Genomic DNA, 20,038 nt, shown 5'->3' on the forward strand with positions numbered 1-20,038 from the left:
ACTGAGAAATCCAAACTTGAGCAATAGCATGTGCAAAGGCCTTGATAAGAAGTAGCACATGATATTCCAGGATCAGTCTGTCTTAAAACATAAGCAGGAATAAGAAGTGAGAGAGATGGTGCTGCACAAGGAAAAGAAGCCAGTTCGTGAGGGGGCTGATAGGCAAATACTGTAGGTGTTAAAGAGCAAAGGGGAGGTTTTCTTGGTGTTTAAGTTACCTAGTACCATTATTGGAGTGATTTATTTTTAAATGGGAGAAAAGGAGCTAAAGTGGACACTGAGGATTTAGTAACTCAGTAAATAATTCTTTATTTCTTTAATTTATTTTGAGAGAGAGAGTGTGTGTGCCTGTGAGTGGGGGGGAGAGAGAGAGAGGGAGAGAGAGAGAGAGAGAGAATGAATCCAAAGCAGGCTCCACGCTGGCAACACAGAGCCAGCAGGAGGCTAGAACTCAGGAACCTTAAGATTCTGACCTGAGCCGAAATCAAGAGTTGGACGCTTAACCAACTGAGACACCCAGGTGCCACCCCCCCATAAGTAATTCTTAGACATTCATTACCTCCTTGTTCCTTTTCATATACCCTGATGACTGTGATTTATATTTCACTGAGAAGATTTTAAAAAACTAGAAGAAACTTGCCCATTTCCATTATCACCTCTTAAATTGTATGAGTCCATTTCCATATCCTTTGTCTCCTCTTTAGATACCATGCAGGGAAGTTCCCTCTCTTCTACCGAAGGCTAATTCCTTAATCTGTTCGTTAGGTCTCATTTCCACATTAGCCATCAGCCTTCCCATTTATCTGCTCCCTTCATTATTAGCAAAGCTTTAGAAGAAGTCTACTTACTATGCATTTTCAGGTTTCTTTTCAGCTGCTTTAATCCCCACCAATATATTCTAGCTATCAAAGTCATCGATAATCTTTACAGTAAAAAAATTCATTCTTATTTGACCTATCACTATTTGGAAAAGTTGAATAAAATTTCCTGCGAAATACTTTGTTTTTCTTGGTTTCTGTTATTCTACTTCCTCTTGTTTTCTCTGTTACTGGCTAATCTTTCTGGCTCGTTTTCCAAGCCTTTAAATATTAGATTGCCTCAAAGATCAGTCCTTAGATCTTTTTCTTTTCTCTACTTCCCTTCTATTCTGCTCCCTTCTCTATTTCTTTCTTTCTCTAAATACACTTCCTGTGGTACTCAGCCACTCTCAAGGCTTCACATACTACCCATTTTGTTGTTGTTTTCTTCCAGAAAATCACTTCCCTGAATACTAAATCCATATGCCCAACTGCTGGTGCAAAACCTGCTCTCAACTGATCTCTTATCTCCCCTAGAGACTATAAAACTGCACTCTTATAGAGTTTCTCAGGAAAGGGAAACTTCATTCTCTTAACTGTTGGCCAAACTTTCTTGGTGTCCTTCACTTCTCTGAGTGTCTTTCACAGACATCCAACCCATTAGCAAAACCTTTTGGCTATTCCTTCAAAATGTGACCATAATCAAATGGCTTCTCAATTTTTGCATAATTACCATTGTCAACAAGTTCACAAATAACCAGATTAGAACCGATGAATCATTGAAATATTAATTAGTAAAAGTTTATTGTGCCCACACCAAAAAGATTAGGAACACTCTATCCAAATCATGGAAAGAGGCTCAGGGTTATATTGTTATAAAGCAGACTCTATCATGAGAAAGCAGTGACTATTCTTCACAGTGATTAGTTATAATAGTAGTATTTTATTAAATGATTTTAAAAAATGGTCAATAGTTACCTCATGTCAACCTTGGGAAACAGTTCAAGTTTTGCTTATGATTTTCAAAGACATAGGCAAGAGATGACCCAAGTCAAGTTAGCCTTGCAGAATAAGCTAGATTAAGCTTTGCTTGTATGACTAAACTAAATTGAATTTTCATCTCTTCAGGGAATTTCCAAGGTTGGTCTCTGTTTTTATTTTAATACCATCTTGTCTCGAGCCAGTTCTCATGTCTTTCTGGACCATTGCTATCATCTCCTACTGTTCTCCCTTCTTCTATCTTTGCCTTTCTACATCTATTTTCCATACATAAGCCAAAATAATACATGACAAGTGAATAAGGCTGTGACATGATGTTCAAAACCTCAAATGAGTTCCCGACTTACTTGGAGTAAAATCTGATGATCTTCCCCTGGTCTCAAAGGACCTCCAGGTATAGCTCCTGGTTGTCTCTCCAGTCATATATTCTCAGATCCTGTCTCACTACACTATAGCTATGCCAGGATCCTGGATGCCCCATGAGCACACCTCTTGCCTCAGTGTCTTTACACAAGTGGTTCTACTTTCCTGAATTTCTCCCACCTATCTGCATTTTTTACTCACAACTGTTCCATATAATGTTTTTATTTTTTTTCAAATTTTGTTTTTTGTTTTACTGATACTTTATGGAAATAATTCCATTTAAAAATGATTCAGAACACAATTACAAATGAAACACAAAACACATGCATATACATATATACTGCCCTTGACCCACTAAATTGATTTCATATCCTCCTTGTTTATAGTTCGAAGACTACAGCTCTATGAAATGGTACATATGTAATGGTAATTCTTTATCATATTATTTCTACTTTAGTCTTTTGGTAGTACTTTTCTTCAGCTTATATATGTTTATATTTGCTTACATCCTTACTTGCACTTTACTAAAATGGACACTCAGGATTGCAGAAAACTCTGTTTTGTTTAGAACTGTATATTCTGCATCTATTACAATGGCAGACACTTAGTAATCACTCAAAAGGCATGTGTTGATAGATACTTCAGGCATGAATATATTTATGAGATATGTACTAGGCTATCATCACAAAGTTTAAGATGGACTAGATTTCAGTCATGAAGAAGAAAGTTTTAAGGGTCTGCTTATTCAGCTAGCTAAATTGTGATGCTATTCCCTAAGGAAAAACACTCTACTTGAGACAAAGTATTTATAGGAAAAACACAAGTTCAGTTTGGGATTAGTTGGGGTTGAGCTGCTTTAGAGGATCTAAATGCAGACATCAAACCCCAAATCACGTGAATAAAATCTTTGCAGGTCCCATTCAAGACATTCAAATTAAAAAATTCAAGTTCAATATGTCGTTTTTATACTACCTTTTTCTTTCCCATATCTTTTTTTCTCTACAACTTTTTTTCTTAATCACAAATCTAAGAATATAGATTATCCTCTCTTCCACACATCCTGAAATATGAAATTATACTTTCTCATTGTAGAAGCCACATAAGATAATATTTTGAAAATTTTAAAGCTTACATAGTTATGTGGATAAATAAGAAAAAGATGAAATTTCCCACAATTTCCCTGACAAAACATATTGGAATCTACAATATTAATGTCAGAGCGATATTACACTTTTTAACTCGGAAATTGGATGGGGCAGATATGGAATAATTCAGAGCCCAAAACTTCTCAAGCTATTGATATGACTATCACTGAGTGAAATTGTTGCTGTCACAGAGGTTGAAGTCCTCAGCTTCCTGGCCAGAGGAGTCCTGGAGGGGGAATGTGACGAGTCAAGCACTGGCAGACTTGAGCATAATAAGCTAAGAGAACAAGGTTGTCCTTTAAGTCCAACCACTGTCTCTTGGGCTATGCCTCCCTCTTGATCTCAGTTTGCTTTTAATTAAACACTAAAAAGTAGCAAAACAATACAAATAAAAGGTTTTGTTGAGAAGGACTTGAGGCAACAATCCCTGAATGTTCAGTAACAGTAGTTCTGCATTATAGAAACAATACAATTTTGGTTAAAAATTTTTGAGAATTGCAGAGTTAAATAGAAGTTGACTTCTCCAGAATTCTTCAATAATATAATGGGCATTTTATGTCTCCAAGAAAATTATCTAACATTCAGATGATCCAAAACGTTTCTGACAATAAATTGTTTTTTTTACCAGACAACATCTTTAAAAAATGATTCATGGGACATATTGAGACATGCTGGTATGGATTGTTTTCTGATGGCTGTTATATTAAAAATTACATTTTTAAAAATAGATATATCACCAAGAAAGACCCAGATTATGGTAGGAAGAGAATAAGGACATACTTCTGATTCTCATACATGAACATTGTCATTTTTTTTATTTGTAAAAAGATAACAGTCACCATAAGCTAGAGAATTAAAAAGAAGTAAATCTTATATTCTGCAGCCTCACAGAGTTTTTACGGGTCTGAGGATATCTAAATTTTGAGGATCTTCCTTTTCACTTAAATTTCTTCTCATGTCCTTTTATTCACCTCTTTTTCTAAATTTCAAACACTGCAGAGTCACTGCCTCTTCCTGCTTAGTGAAGGAATTATTGCCAATGGACTCCTTCAGTTCTCACTTGACGCAGAAATTAAAGACTTGCTGTATTGTTTTTAAGTTTCAAGCATGGCTTCTAAAATCAAGGTTCAAACATTTTGTTACTACCTGTAGCTAGAAGCTTAATGGCTCTTCTGAGGGCAAATTATCTATGTTTCAATGAAGGCAGACTCTTACCACCAAAGCCCCCACATTCATAGGATAGATAAAAAGAACAGAAATATCACTTGCATGTTTACACATTTTGGATGGCCTGATTCAAAGGCATTCTTTGGAGACAGAAAGAATCTGGTTGCAGAAGCAAAGTGAGATCACAGGATCCTGAAGGATTTTGTTGTTATAGAAAAAACTTAATAGTGCAAGGATAACAGATTAAATATATCCATAATAAGAGTGTTTGGTTCATTTAGGACTGGGGAGATTGGGGGTGGAGAAGTGCATTTTACACCACTGTCACTTGTCACAGGAAGGCATGTTTGCATTTATAATTGAAGAAAAAATGAAGTAGGAGTGTTAAGACATCTTTCCTTTTTTTAACCCAATTGATAAAATCTCTGAAATAGAGTAGGTGTCTGATGGTAGCTTTTTAATTTTTAAGTGTTAGATTTGAAGCAACTGACAGCTTTTCAGAGTAGATATTTATTTTTAAGTAAATCTGAACAAAGAGGTTAAAGGGGAAATTTAATGTCTTTTTGTTTCTCTTTTAATGTGAGAGTTGGGGATGATGGTGGCAGGTGAGATGTGCAGTTTATGGAGCAAGCAGGTATATATTATTATTGTAAAGTTTTAAGAGATATGGTGATGGTTTATATGCTATACTATATATAGCATATTAAAGATAGTTATTTTTTTTTCTAATCATACAAAGTCCTAAGTTAGTTGCTCTGTAGGAATCATCCTATTAAGAGAAAAGAACTTTTGACAGTTGATATATGCATATCCAACCATACCACAAAAAGCTAAAGAGAAGTCTGGAAATGTGCAGTGTTCCACTTGAGTATTCAGCACTTGCATGTGAGGAAATTATACCAGGCTGAGAAAAGAGCTGCCCAAAAGGCTTAGCAGGAAGAATGCCTAGCTTTGCATAATGCCTAGAAAACTATTGATTTCACCATCCAAACTGGAAGAACTCGTGATTCATGGCACATTGGGTAGGACCCACATATTTATTTTGTCTCAGTACTGGGGAAAATAGTCTTAGAATGACCATAACTCTAGTCCCTCGTAACAGATATTAAAAGCAAGACCATCTCTCCCACCCAGATAAAACTATTTCCATGTAACATAATTACATGCCAGAAAAAAAGCTCGTTTATTAATAAGAATTTTTAAAAATCTAGCTCCCAATAAGGTAAAATACAAAATGTCTAACATCCATTGAGAGATTAAGCCCCACATCTGTCTCTATACTGAGCCATACAGCGTGCTTGGGATTCTCTCTCTCTCTCTCTCTCTCTCAAAAGTTAAAAAAAAAAAGTAATAGGGTGGTCCAAGGTGATGGTGTAGGAAATCCTAAACTTACCTCTTCTCACAAATACATCAAATCTATAGCTACATATGAAAAATTAATTCCCTCTGAAAAATGACTTGAAAATTAGCCAAACAGCTCCTTCAGAATAAACAGTAAAAGGGTCACACAGAGATGGTAAAACAGTCAGAGATGCACTCTCACCACAAACCCCACTCCTGGCATGACGACCCACAATCAGTAGGGATCTCACTAATTCACAGCTTTTCCCTGAGGAACAAGAAGTCTATGCCCTATATCATATGTCTCAACCCTTGTCTGCAATGGAGAGTTGAGTCCTAAAATGTCTAGTTTTGAAAGCCAATGGAGCTCATGTCCAGAAGAAAAACAAAGGCTGTACAGAATCAAGATACTTTTCTTAAAGCACCCTGGCACACACTCACTTGCCATAAGGACCAACAAAAAAACAGTAGCTTGAAAACCACCTATAGAGTATTTATACAAGGTACATTTTATAATCTTAAAGCATCTGTTGGAGGAACAGGGGCCTGTTGAAACTTTCTCCAGGGATGGAGATGCTGTTGGATACCATTTTTGTATTCTCCGTCTATCTTGATAGTGCCAGCACGTGTACCCTGGTCTTGCATTCTCCCATGGCCCTGTGACAGCTAATGGTCATGCCCCATCCCTATGATTTCCTGCTGCCTCTCTAAAGCAACAGGTATATGCAGTCCATACAGAGGATGCTTTTTGGTCACCTGGCTCTAGTGGCTAGGAGAGTTTGCATTCATGGGTCCCAGGGGACTGTAATGATCAGAGAGATAATTCTTGGAAGGCTACCACCTACAGGGCACTACATGGCAGACTGACACACACCCCAAGTCTTTCTGTCAAAAAGGCTAATTTACTTGTCCTGGAGCTTTAATCTGGGGGGGAAGACTTCAGGTTTTACACATAACTGAAGGCTAAAGAAGTGTTCTCAGGGAATGTAGACTGGAGAACACCATTTTTATGCTCTCCCATGGCTTCACTACAGCTCACCAGTACCTCCTAGAAAAGAGCTTATACATTTGTCTAAAGCCTCAGATTTTGCAACTGCTGTCCAGGGGACATCTTCTTACCACCTGATATAAAGGCCACCAAGGTTGACAATTGCAATCCCATAGAACTGTATATTTTCATAATATAAAAGCAGCTGCCTTATAGTCTGGCTTCCAATCAGCCTGAAACTAGGTGCCGACTGAGATTCCCTCCCTTTGGAATACTGGCAAGTCTTGGAATACTCTCAACACCTGTAACCTATCAATAAATCAGCCTACTTAGATGATCATAAAGGTTCATGGGCCAACCAAGAGTTAGGACAAGGTTTATCTCCTACACAAGGCCCCTCCTTCAAGACTGAGAGAGGTTGCTATTTCATCTAATATAGAGAAACAAACAAAGAGTCAAGCAAAATGAGAAAACAGAGAAGTATGTTCTAAATGAAAGAAAAAAAATAAATTCTCAAGAAAAAAAATCCTTAATGAACTAGAGATTAGTAACTTACCTGTTAAGAGTTGAAAATAATCATCATAAACATACTCATATGCTCATCAAACTTGGGAAGAGAATGGATGAACATAGTGAGAACTTCAACAAAAAAAGATAGAAAATATAAGAAAGTGCCAAACAAAAGTCACAGAGCTAAAGAGTACAATAACTGCTCTGAAAAATACACTAGAGGGGTTCAAAGGCAGAATAGATGACTGAGAAAAAGTGATAGGTGAGCTACAAGACAGGGCAGTGAAACTCACCCAACAGAGCAAGAAAAAAAAGTTTGAAGATAATTTAAAGACCTATAGGACAATATCAAGTAGAACAACATTGCCATTATAGGGGTCCCAGAAGAAGGAGAGAGAGAGAAAGTGAAAAAACAAAACAAAACAATATAATGATTAAAAACAAAAATCATAGTTCAAGAAATAATGCCTTAAAATATCCCTAACCTGGGGAAGAAAACAGACGTCCTAAGCCAGGAATTCCAGAAAGTCGCAAATAAGAACTCAAAAAATCTACACCAACACGTATTATAATTAAAATGTCAAAAGTTAGAGTCTTAAAAGCAATAAGAGAAAAATAATTTGATACATACGAAGGACCTCCCATAAGACTACAGCAGATTTTTCCAGAAAAAATTTTGCAGACCAGAAAAGAGTGGTCCAATATATTCAAAGTGCTGAAAGTAAAGAAAAAAAACTTACAATCAAGAATACTCTATCCAGTCATATTACTGTTCACAATTGATGGAGTGATAAAAAATTTTCCAGGTAAGAAAAAGCTAAAGAAATTCATCTTTACTAAACTGGCTTTATGAGAAATGTTCAAGCTTTAAGCTGAGGAGTGCCTGAGTGGCTCAGTCAGTTAAGCCTCCAACTTTGGCTCAGGTCATGATCTCAGGATTCATGGGTTGAAGTCCTGCATTGAGCTCTGTGCTGACAGCTCGAAGCCTGGAGCCAGCTTTGGATTCTGTGTCTCCTTCTCTCTCTGCTCCTCCCCTGCCCACACTCTGTTTCTCTCTTTCTCAAAAATAAATAAACATTAAAAATGTATTTTAAATAAAATATATATTTAATATATAATATAAAGAATATTTTGTTTAAAATAAAAGCTTTAAGCTGAAAAGAAAGGGCATTAATTAGTGACAAGAAAGTATATGATAGTATAAACTTCACTGCTAAAAGTAAATATACAGTAAATGTGGATAAATTACTTATAAAGCTAATATGAAGGTTAAAAAACAAAAGGTAAAAAAGAATAACTATAATAATCAGTTAAGAAATATAAAAAATAAAAAGATGTAAAATGTAATATCAAAAACATAAAACAGGGGCACCTGGGTGGCTCAGTCCATTGAGCATCTGACTCTTGATTTCAGCTCAGGTTATGATCTCATTATCATGGGATCAAGTCCTACATTAGGCTCCACGCTCAGCATGGAGCCTGCTTAAAATTCTCTTTCTCTCCCTCTCCCCCTCTTCCCCATGCACACTGGATCACTCTCTCTCAAAAAAAAAAAAAAAAAAAAAAAAGGAAAACATGAGAGATTAAAATGTAGTTTTAGAATGCGCTCAAACATCAGTTGGTATCAACTTAAAATAGACCATATATATAGGATGTGATATGTGAGCCTCATATAAACTACAAAGCAAACCTATAGTAGATACAAAAGACATAATAATAAAGGAATCCACACATAACACACTAAAGAAAGTCATTAAACCACAAGGAAATATAGCAAGAGAAGAAGAAAGGAACAACAAAACAGCCAGAAAACAATTAACAAGATGGCACTAAGTACATACCCATCAATAATTACTTTAAATGTAAATGTACTAAAATCTCCAGTCAAAAGACATAATAGCTGAGTGGATAAAAAACACGATCCACCTATATACAGCCTATAGGAGGTTCACTTCAGATGTAAGAATGAACAAAGACTAAAAGTGAAGAGATGGAAAAAAATGTTCCATTGTGGGGAAATAGATTCAAGAATGACTTATACTTATATAAATGGGTTAGAAAAAAAAAGCTTAGGGTGGAAAGCCGCCACCACTGGGCAAAAGTGCCCAAGGTTAGTTAGCAAGGTATTATAAAGGGATCATGAATAACTTTTTATATCACCCGCAGGAAATTACTTTCTGTCTGGTACCAATAACTTTGATCATAACCACTTGCCCCCAAGACCCTTTGCTTCTTACACACACAAGTTAATGATTACTATCTGATTATTTTCTTCACGTTCACCACATGTGTAAGATCTTGAGAGCTCAATAAATGTGGAGACAAAACCCCTGATTGGGGCTCTGATCTCCTCCCAGACATTAGACCTCTCTTGTATTCAATTCTGTGTCCACTCTCTTGCTTACAAGAGAGAACTCCAGAGTTCTCCAAGTCTCTCCAAGAGAGACTCCATAGTCTATGACATTCCATAAAAATGGAAACCAAAAGAAAGCTGGGGTAACTATACTTATATCAGACAAAAGAGACTTTAAAGCAAAGATTGGAATAAGAGGCAAAGAAAGGCATCACATAATGATAAAGAGGTCAAGACAGTAATAGGACATAATATTATATAAGGCAAATATTAACAAATCTAAAGGGAAGAATTGAAAACAATACAATAATAGTAGGGAATTTTAATACCCCACATACATCAATGAATAGATCATCCAGACAGAAAGCCAATGAGGAAACATCAATCTTAACACATTAGACCAGGGGCACTTGGGTGGCTCAGTCAGCTGAGCGTCTGACTTTGGCTCAGGTTGTGATCTCATGGTTCATGAGTTTGAGTCCTGCATTGGGCTTGCTGCTGTCAGTGTGGAGCCAGCTTCAGATCCTCTGTCCCACTTTTGCTATACCTTCCTTGCTTGTGCGCTCTCTCTCTCTCTCTCTCTCTCTCTCAAAAATAAATAAACATTTCAGGCCACCTGGGTGGCTCAGTCAGCTAAGTGTCCAACTTCTCCCTCAGGAACAGAGAGAGAGGAGACACAGAATTTGAGCCCCGCTTTGGGCTCTGTGCTGACAGCTATGTCTCCCTCTCTCTCTGTTCCTCCCCCATTCACACTCTGTCTCTCTCTCTCTCTCTTTAAAATAAAAAGATTTAGGGGCGCCTGGGTGGCGCAGTCGGTTAAGCGTCCGACTTCAGCCAGGTCACGATCTCGCGGTCCGTGAGTTCGAGCCCCACGTCGGGCTCTGGGCTGATGGCTCAGAGCCTGGAGCCTGTTTCCGATTCTTGTCTCCCTCTCTCTCTGCCCCCCCCCTCCCCCGTTCATGCTCTGTCTCTCTCTGTCCCAAAAATAAATAAACGTTGAAAAAAAAAATTTAAAAAAAATAAATAAATAAAATAAAATAAAATAAAAAGATTTATTTTTTAAAAAAAATACATAAATAAACATTAAAAAAACCACATTAGATCAGATGCTCTAATAGACATATACAGAGTATTCCATCCAAAAGCAGCAGAATAAACATTCTCAAAGTATGCATGGAACATTCTCCAGGATAGATCATATATTAGAATGACACAAAACAAGTTTCAACAAATTTAAGAAGATTGAAAGCATATCAATCATCTTTTCTGACCAGGATGGTGTGAAACTAAAAATACAAGCAGAAAACTAGAAAAATAACAAATATGTGGAGATTAAACAACATGTTACAGAACAACTGATGGGTCAACAAAGAAATCAAAGAAGAAATTAAAAAATGCCTTGAGACAAATAAAAATGGAAATACAACTTAGCAATATCTATGGGATGCAGCAAAAGCAGCTGTAAGAAAGAAGTGTAATAGCAATATAGGCGTATCTCAAGAAACAAAAATCTTAAATAATCTAAATTTACACTTAAAGGAAATAGAAAAAGAAGAACAAACAAAGCCCAAATTAGTAAATGGAAGGAAATAATGAAGATCAGAACAGAAAAGAGTGACAAAGAGACTTAAAAAAAAATAGAAAAGGTGAATGAAACTAAGAGCTGCTTCTTTGAAAAGATAAACAAAATTGACAAACTTTTGGCTAGACCCACCAAGTAAAAAGAGGGTTCAAATAAATGAAATCATAAATGAAAGTAAAATTACAACTGACACCACAGAAATACAAAGGATCATATCAGACTACTATTGAAAATTGTATGCCAACAAATTAGATAATTTAGAAGACCTGAATACATTCCTAGAAACATATAACCTTCTAAGACTGGATCATGAAGAAACAGAAAATCTGGATAAACTGATTACTAGTAAGGAAATTGAATTAGCAATCAAAAAATCTCCCAACAAACAAAAGTCCAGAACCAGATGGCTTCACTGGTAATTCTCCCACACATTTAAAGATTTAATACCCATCCTCTCAGGCTTTTCCAAAAAAAAAAAAAAGATAATGTTCCTAAACTCATTTTTTGAAGCTAGAATTACCTTGATACCAAAACCAGATAAGGACACCACAAGAAAAGAAAATTACAAGTCCATATCCCTGATAAACATAGATGAAAAAAAAACCCTCAACAAAATATTAGAAAATCAAATTCAACAATATATTAAAAATATCATGCACAATGATCACGTGGAATTTATCCCAGAGATGCAAGAATGCTTTAACAGCTACAAATCAGAGTGGTGTACCACATTAACAAAAGGAAGGGTAAAAATCATATAATCATCACAATAGATGCAGAAAAAAGCATGGACAAAATTCAACATCCATTTATGATAACTCTCAACAAAGTGGGTTTAATGTACCTCAACATAACAAAGGCCACATATGATAAGCCCACAGCTAACATCATACTCAACAGTAAAAAGCTGAAAGCTTTCCCTCTAATATCAGGGTAAGACAAGATGCCAATTTTAGATATTTTTATTCAACATAATTTTGGAAATCATAGCCAGAATCATAGCCTTTTCTTAGGCAAGAAAAGGAAAAAAAATTAAAGCATCCAAATTGAAAAGCGTGAAGTGAAACCATTACTATTTGTGGGTGACATGACTTTATATGTAGAAAACCCTAAGAACACCAAAAATCCATTAGAACTAATAAACAAATTCAGTAAAGTTTCAGGGTCCAAAATCAGTATACAAAAATATGTTGTATTTCTATACACTATCAGAAAAATTAAGAAACCAATCACATTTACAATTGTATCAAAACTAGTAAAATATCTAGGAATAAATTTGACCAAAGAGGTAAAAAGACCTGTACACTGAAAATTTTAAGACACTGAAGAAAGAAATTAAAGAAGACAAAAATAAATGGAGAGATATTCCATGTTAGAGATAAGAAGAATTAATAAAATGTTCATATCCAAAGCAATATGGATTTAATCCAACCCATATCAAAATCCAATGGCATTTTTCAAAGAAATAAAATAAACCATCTTAAAATTTGTGTGAAAGCACAGAAGACCCTGAATAGCCAAAGCAATCTTGAGAAAGGAAAGAAAAGCTGAAGGCATCACACTTTCTGATTCAAACTATATTGCAAAGCTATAGCAGTCAAACAGTACGTTATTGACATAAAAACAGACACATAGATAAATAGAACCTAATAGAGAGTCCAGAAATAAAACCACACATATATGGTCAGTTAATTAAAACCAGAGGAGGAAATCGTATACAATGGGAAGGGGACAGTATCTTTAGTAAATAGCGTTGGCAAAAACTGGACAGCCACATGAAAAAATGAATCTAGACTAATATCCTACACCATACACAAAAATGAACTCAAAATGGATTAAAGACTTGAATGTAACACTTGAAACCATAAAACTCCTGGAATAAAATATAGATAGTAAGCTCCTTGATATAGGTCTTAGCAATTATTTTTTGGATCTGACTCCAGAAGCAATGGCAACAAAAGAAAAACAAATGAGAATATGTCAAACAAAAAACTTCTGCACAGCAAAGTAATCCATCAACAAAATAAAAAGGCAACCTACTGAATGAGAGAAATATTTGCAAATCATGTATCCAGTAAGGGGCTATCCAAAAAATATAAACAACTCATACAACTAGGTAGCCAAAACCACAATCAGTCTGATTTAAAAATGGACCAAGGATCTGAATAGACTTTTTTCCCAAAGAAAACACAGATGACCAACAGGCATGTGAAAAGACGCTGAACATCACTGATCATCAGAAAATGCAAATCAAAACCACAGTGAGATATCATCCCACACCTATCAGAATGGCTATTATCAAAAAGACAGGAAATAACAAGTGTTGGCAAAGATGTGGATAAAAGGGAACCCCTATGCTCTGTTGGTAGGAATGTAAATTGGTTCAGCCAATTTATAAAGCTTTCTCAAAAAATTAAAATTAAAACTATGTATGATACAGCAATTCCACTTCTGAGTATTTACCCAAAGAAAACAAAACACTAAATTGAAAAGATATATGCACCCCCTGTTTATCGAAGCATTTATAGTTGTTAAGACATGTAATTAACCTACGTACCCATTGGTAGATGAACAGACAAATAATATGTAAGATTAACACAAATGCACGCACACAAAGGAATTCTACCCAGTCTTTAAAAAGAATGAAATCTTGCCATTTGTGACAATATGGATGGACCTCAAGGACACTGTGCTAAATGAAATAAGTCACAGAAAGGCAAGTGCTGTATGATCTCACTTATATTGGAATCTAAAACACACACAAGATAAAACTCATAAGTACAGAGAGCAAGATGGTGATTGCCAAGGGGAAAGTGCATTATGGTTGGGCAAATGGGTGAAGGCAGTCAAGAACTACACATTTCTGACCATAAAAGAAATAAGTCATGAGAATGTAATGTACAGCATGGTGACTAGAGTCAATAATATTTTAGTGCATACTTGAAAGTAACCCAGAGCATTAATCTTAAAAGTTCTCATTACAAAAAAAATTTAATCATTTTGTAACTTTGTATGGTGACAGGATAGTAACTAGACTCATTCTGGTGATTATTTTGCAGACTATAGAAATATCAAATCATTACATTGTACAGATGAAACTAATGTGTCAATTATACCTCAATAAAAAAATTGGCATTCAAAGAAGCAGGAAAATACCACTCATAACCACAAGATAAGTCAAATGATCAAAACCAAACCAGGACTGACATAGACGTAGAATTAACTGACAAAGATAGGAAAACAGGAATATATTCAGGTGAACTGGTAGAGCACAATGAGGGAGGTGGAGCTCTAACTGAAGTGAGAGTTATCCATCTACAGCAATATTTCGTCCTGCTTGCACTCCCTCAAACCTCCACTAATGACAAAAGGAGGTGAGTGGATTAAAACCCCATTTTCTCCAACCCCATTGGGGCAACTCTGAGGCTTACTCTATGTCTCCTAGAAGCTCTCTGATAAGAATGAGTTCCAGTTGCCCAGAATGGATGCCATCTTGGTAGTGCACTGTGTTTTTCCTTCAGTTCTCTATCTCATTTCCTCATATCCCTAATTGTGCCGCATATTATCATCTCCTAAATAAATTACTTGAAAACAAATCCTTACCTTGGGGTCAACTTCTGGGGAAATGTAAACCATGACGGTGACTATTTTGAAGTCTTATACTAAGTATCTAGCTGAAGCACTAGCTGGTGTTAGGCACACAAATGAGGAGCTGAGTCAGAAGCCCCATGATTTAGAGGCTGGTTTCCTTTTCTTATAAGAACTTGGATATTTCAAATTAACAAGTTATTTTTGCCCACATTTTCTTCTCTCTTCTCTAAAGTTGAGCTTAACCTTATTCATTTTATGCTAAGTGTGGGGCAGTAGGAGAGGTGACTGAGCAATCAGGTCTCTTTTCTCTTTAAATATTAGCATCCTCCAGTAGACTTAGGCTTTGAAAATATCCTAACTGCTTTAGAATTAGAACACCCAGTTGCAAACTAGGACCTTCACCTTCATGATTTGAATTTTAAATAAGAGTCTGCCAATATATTTACCTTTAGACATTATTTGACTCTCTTATAGCAGGAAGGAAGGAAGGAAGGAAGGAAGGAAGGAAGGAAGGAAGGAAGGAAGGGAGGGAGGGAGGGAGGGAGGGAGGGAGGGGATAAAAAGGGGGAAAAAGGACCTTATTCCAGCTAGATATTTTCCTCATTTCTTAAGTTTTCCATAGGTGCCATAAGTCTGTTGAGGTAAGACTCATGGAGTTATTTCTACAAATGTTGTCATTTTAAGTTAACATGTTAGAATTATTAAAATGTAGGATTTCCTCTCATTAATGAGTATTTAGTCACTATTTCATTCAAGCAAAGGTCAAAGAGATGACTTCTTTGTGTGAATATTTGTAGAATGCAGTGAGGGAAATATTTTGTGATAACTAAATGGTCCTCTGTTGATGGACTATACAGTAAGATTTCCTACCATGGTCAAGAACAACTGGTAAGCTCTTCTCTTATTTATAACATAAATAGTCTAAGGAGTTCATGTCTCCTCAGGCAGTTTTAATTTTTTGTTAATTAGAGTGAGTGTGGTTTGTTTGAATTTAATTTGCTGTTTGATGGAACAAGACACTGTGTTTTGACTTGGATTTAACATTTAGCCCAGTTGCCTAAATCTATGCCTAGGGGGGTATTTATAAAGATTTGGAAACTCTCAACTCCTTCCCAGGTGCTATATGCCTTTATAAGGCAGTGAAAGAATGGCTCACAAATCTACAAAAGACGCTATTCAAAAGACTATTCAACAAAAAGCTTTTATTAAATAACTAAAATAACATTAGTAATTAGTTATTACCTATAATTGTTTTTCACAGCTCTTTAAATGCAATACCTTACTTTAAACTATTTCAAAGAGCTGAGCAGAACTGGAGTTCCCCTAATCATTTTATCTGCCCAATGTCTTCGAATGGGTAGACCTAGAGGGGACCATTCACCATCTAACCCTAGTAACATGATCTCATCACCATCCTTTTTTTCCCCGTATATGTATAACTGAAATCATATCATGCTTTCCCTCTTTCCCTTTTGCAAATGATAAACAATATCTCACAATGAAATAAATTAAGCCTTATGGTACCATGCTCTCCTAGTGACAGTATATCAAATCTCTTTTCTCACAAATGAAGCAAACATTGCCAAAAGGAAAATAGCTAAAGGCTATCACTACAGGCTGATACAACACTGCTCAAGGTCCCCTGGCATATTCCATCATCTGAAATACAACTAATGATGTTTTAAACATTAAATGAGTTCACTTATGCCAGGCATTCAGAATAGACCTGACATATAGAATATATGTCATATAACTCAATATCTTAGTTGGTGTTATTGTAAATCTTCACATTTGGGCATTATCCAAGGCAAAATGAAAGAAAGAATTCTTTGGCTTTTCAACAGTGCAGTGTTAATAAAATAATGCCAATGACACAACATCAAGAGTCTAAAAATGGCTGGTATGGATTATTTTTTCCCTTAGCTGATTCAGAGCATTTTAAATTGTTATTAATTTAGGTAATATACTTGCTTTGGAATTCACTTTATGAATTTGATTTCCAACTTTATTAACTCTTCATTTTGTATTAACTTCTTATATAATGCAGATAAATATATTTCATTTGGATTTCAACCAGATTAAGATGATTTACAAACTAGGATTGCTTCCAATTCACCAGGGCACCATTCTATTAAATCTGGCCCTTATTCAATGATATAAACACTGTGTACTCCTGAGCTGTCCATTTTTCTTTATCTAAAGAAAAAGGCTGGTCATTATAGGTTCTCAACCTTTGTAGGCTCAGATCTTTATGGAGACTTTGAAAGTAACATTAATCTTCTTAATTACCTTCTCATTCCCTAGTCCAGTGTTAAATTGTCTATTCTTTCCCTAATATTAAAATAAATCCACTATGTAAAATATGCTTCCTTAACATTTATTTCAATCCAATGCCTGATTGCCTTCTTCAGTAGAGCAGCTTTATCCTTCCTTGAGTTGAAAGAATTCTTATACAGTTCCCTCTTAACCCTCAGAAACTTCCCAAGTTTATGAATGGGTATTGTTCACAATAATTGAGCTTAGCTATAGATATAGATATAACAGTTAACACTTGGCAAATAGGAAGTACTAAAGAACTGTTTGTTGTTATAATTGTTAAAGATTGGAATTTGGTAATGGGGGGATGATCTATCATGGGCATGATCCCCATTTGGTAATGGGGGGCTGCTACATATTCAATTCGTACAAGCAGATGCATTGGAGGGATTTTGTGCTATGTTGTTTCCCACTAGAATGAGTCACTTTTTCTAGATCTTGAGTAGTGTGCCCACATACTGGAAAATCAAAAATGTCAACTGAAGACATTTCTTATTTCAAATGATTACCAGATCTTAAAACATATCTTTTATGCCCTAATGAAACTATATACCAATATTTTCTGGGTTCTCAGCTGCTACATTCACCTCTGTGGTTTGATTCTCTGCTTGTTAATCACAACAATTTGCATTTGGCTAAAGGGGGTGTTAGTTTTATTTTATTAACCAAGAAGTGTACCATGTTTACCCAAACCAAATTGTTCTAGGGTCCTTGACACAAGTGGTGAAAATAACAAAGTTACAATTGTAGCAACGTTTTCCTTACCTGAATGTGAGTTCACTTTAGCAGAGGGACTGTTATAAGTATGCTTCCCAACTTGTAACGCTATAAAAATTTGTTTTTTCCAGACTCCATAGAATGAGAAAGTAGAATTACTATTTTATTGGATATCCATTGATGTTTCCTTTACCCAGCATGGCTTACACAAGTCATATGGTCTAGAAGCTACCTTAAGTGGTAACAGGATAGTCTAAGGTTTATCAACAAGCTCTAAAACGCGAGGCTTAAGACACTGAAAATCATAGAACTCAAAGCTGAAGCAGCAAATGTATTCATGCTCACACACTTGGGAGAGTTGCTCTGACTCTTCCATATGTAAATCCATAACTAACTGCTAGCAGGAGCTATGCGTGCCCCACCCCCCAAGTTAATGCTTACCGATCTGCAGGGATGGAGGGATGCTCTGGCTAGAACTCCACATGTAGGTATCTATGTGGATATCACTAAAAGTGACTCAGAGTGATCCACAAGAAAAAGCTCAGTGTGTTCCCCACAGTTGGTTACATGAAAATAAGGCAAGGCCTGGGGAGGGTTTTTGTTTGTTTGTTTGTTTGTTTGTTTTTGTTTTTGTTTTTTGTTTTTTGTTTTTTCTTATCAACAGAAGAAAAGGAAAAAGGATTTCTGATTTGGGACTGTTTTGGCCTTGGAAAGTGGGACTGTGTAACATGTTGTATGGTATACAAAGCAATTTAAGACCTAATCAAAATTATGTGTCTTCCTAATTTTATGGATTACTCCTTTCAAACTCTTATCATATATCCTGTATCTCTTATTATACACTTAAACATGTGTCTTCATAAATGTTTTTTTGTATCTTTTCTTGTTGTTTGTAGCTTCTGGGTTGAGTGCAAAATCTTCTTAGGATTAAAACAAAAACAAAAAAAACAAAAAAAAAACATGAAAACATGGTTGCCATACATTTCATCTAACATCCAGTTGAACACATAGTTGGTGCTTCATTTAGTTTTTGCAATAGTTTGCAGTTGAATTTTTCCTTTGAGAAGCCTGGATTTTAGTTCCTCCTTATTTTCCTTACAGAAAATTGGGGCATTTTCTTTTTCACCAATTCTCTTTAATATCCTTTCCCCATTCCTAAGTCAAATAGAGCAAACAGAAGCACATACTTTAAATTTATGTTTAAGAAATGAACATGCTTGGGTTGCCTACTTGGGCATTCGGTGGCCATCTGACTCTTGATTTCAACACAGTCATGATCTCATGGTTTGTGAGATCTAGCCCCACTCTGTCAGCTCAGAACCTGCTTGGAATTCTCTCTCTCTCTCCCTCACTCTCTGTCCCTCCCCTTCCCCCCTCAATATAAGTACATAAAATTTTAAAAAGAAAGAAAAGAAAAGAAAAGAAAAGAAAAGAAAAGAAAAGAAAAGAAGGGCCAGAATTATGGAGCAGCATGGAAGGTTTTCGTTTTTTGTTTTTATTTTTTGCCTCTCTCATCCCTGAAATGCAGCTAGATCAACATCAAACCATCTTGCACACCTACAAAACTGATTTGAGGATTAAAACAATAGTCTGCACAACTTGAATCACAGAACTCGGCAGAAAGAGAAAAAAAATATTTTTATTTTCCATTTTTATAAAAAATATTTTTCTTTAATTTTTTCTACTATATTTTTTACTTTTTATAAATGTTTAAATTCTATTTACTTTTACCATTTCATTTTATTCTATTTTATTATATTCATTTTTTTCAAACTTTTCCCTTTTTTTTCTTTTTCCTTTTTTTTTCTTTTCTTTCCTTTTTTTCTCAATTCTATCAAGTTTTTTTCAACAACCAGACCAAAACATATCTAGGATCTAACATCCTTTATTTGATTTTTTGTGTTGTCTTTAATTTTTAAATTTTAATTCTTTTTAATTTTATTCTTTTTCATCATTCAAAATGACAAAGAGAAGGAATTTATCACCCCCCCCCCGAAAAAAAAACAAAGAACAGGAAGAAATGACAGCCAGGATCAGCACAGATGTAAGCAAGATGTCTGAACCAGAATTTAGAGTCATGATAATAAGAATACTAGCTGGGGTTAAAAAAGAGCATAGAATGCCTTTCTGCAGAGATAAAAGAAGTAAAATCTAGTCAGAATGAAATTA

This window comes from Prionailurus bengalensis, chromosome B3 (genome assembly GCF_016509475.1).
Source record: "Prionailurus bengalensis isolate Pbe53 chromosome B3, Fcat_Pben_1.1_paternal_pri, whole genome shotgun sequence".
Classification (NCBI taxonomy): Eukaryota; Metazoa; Chordata; class Mammalia; order Carnivora; family Felidae; genus Prionailurus; species Prionailurus bengalensis.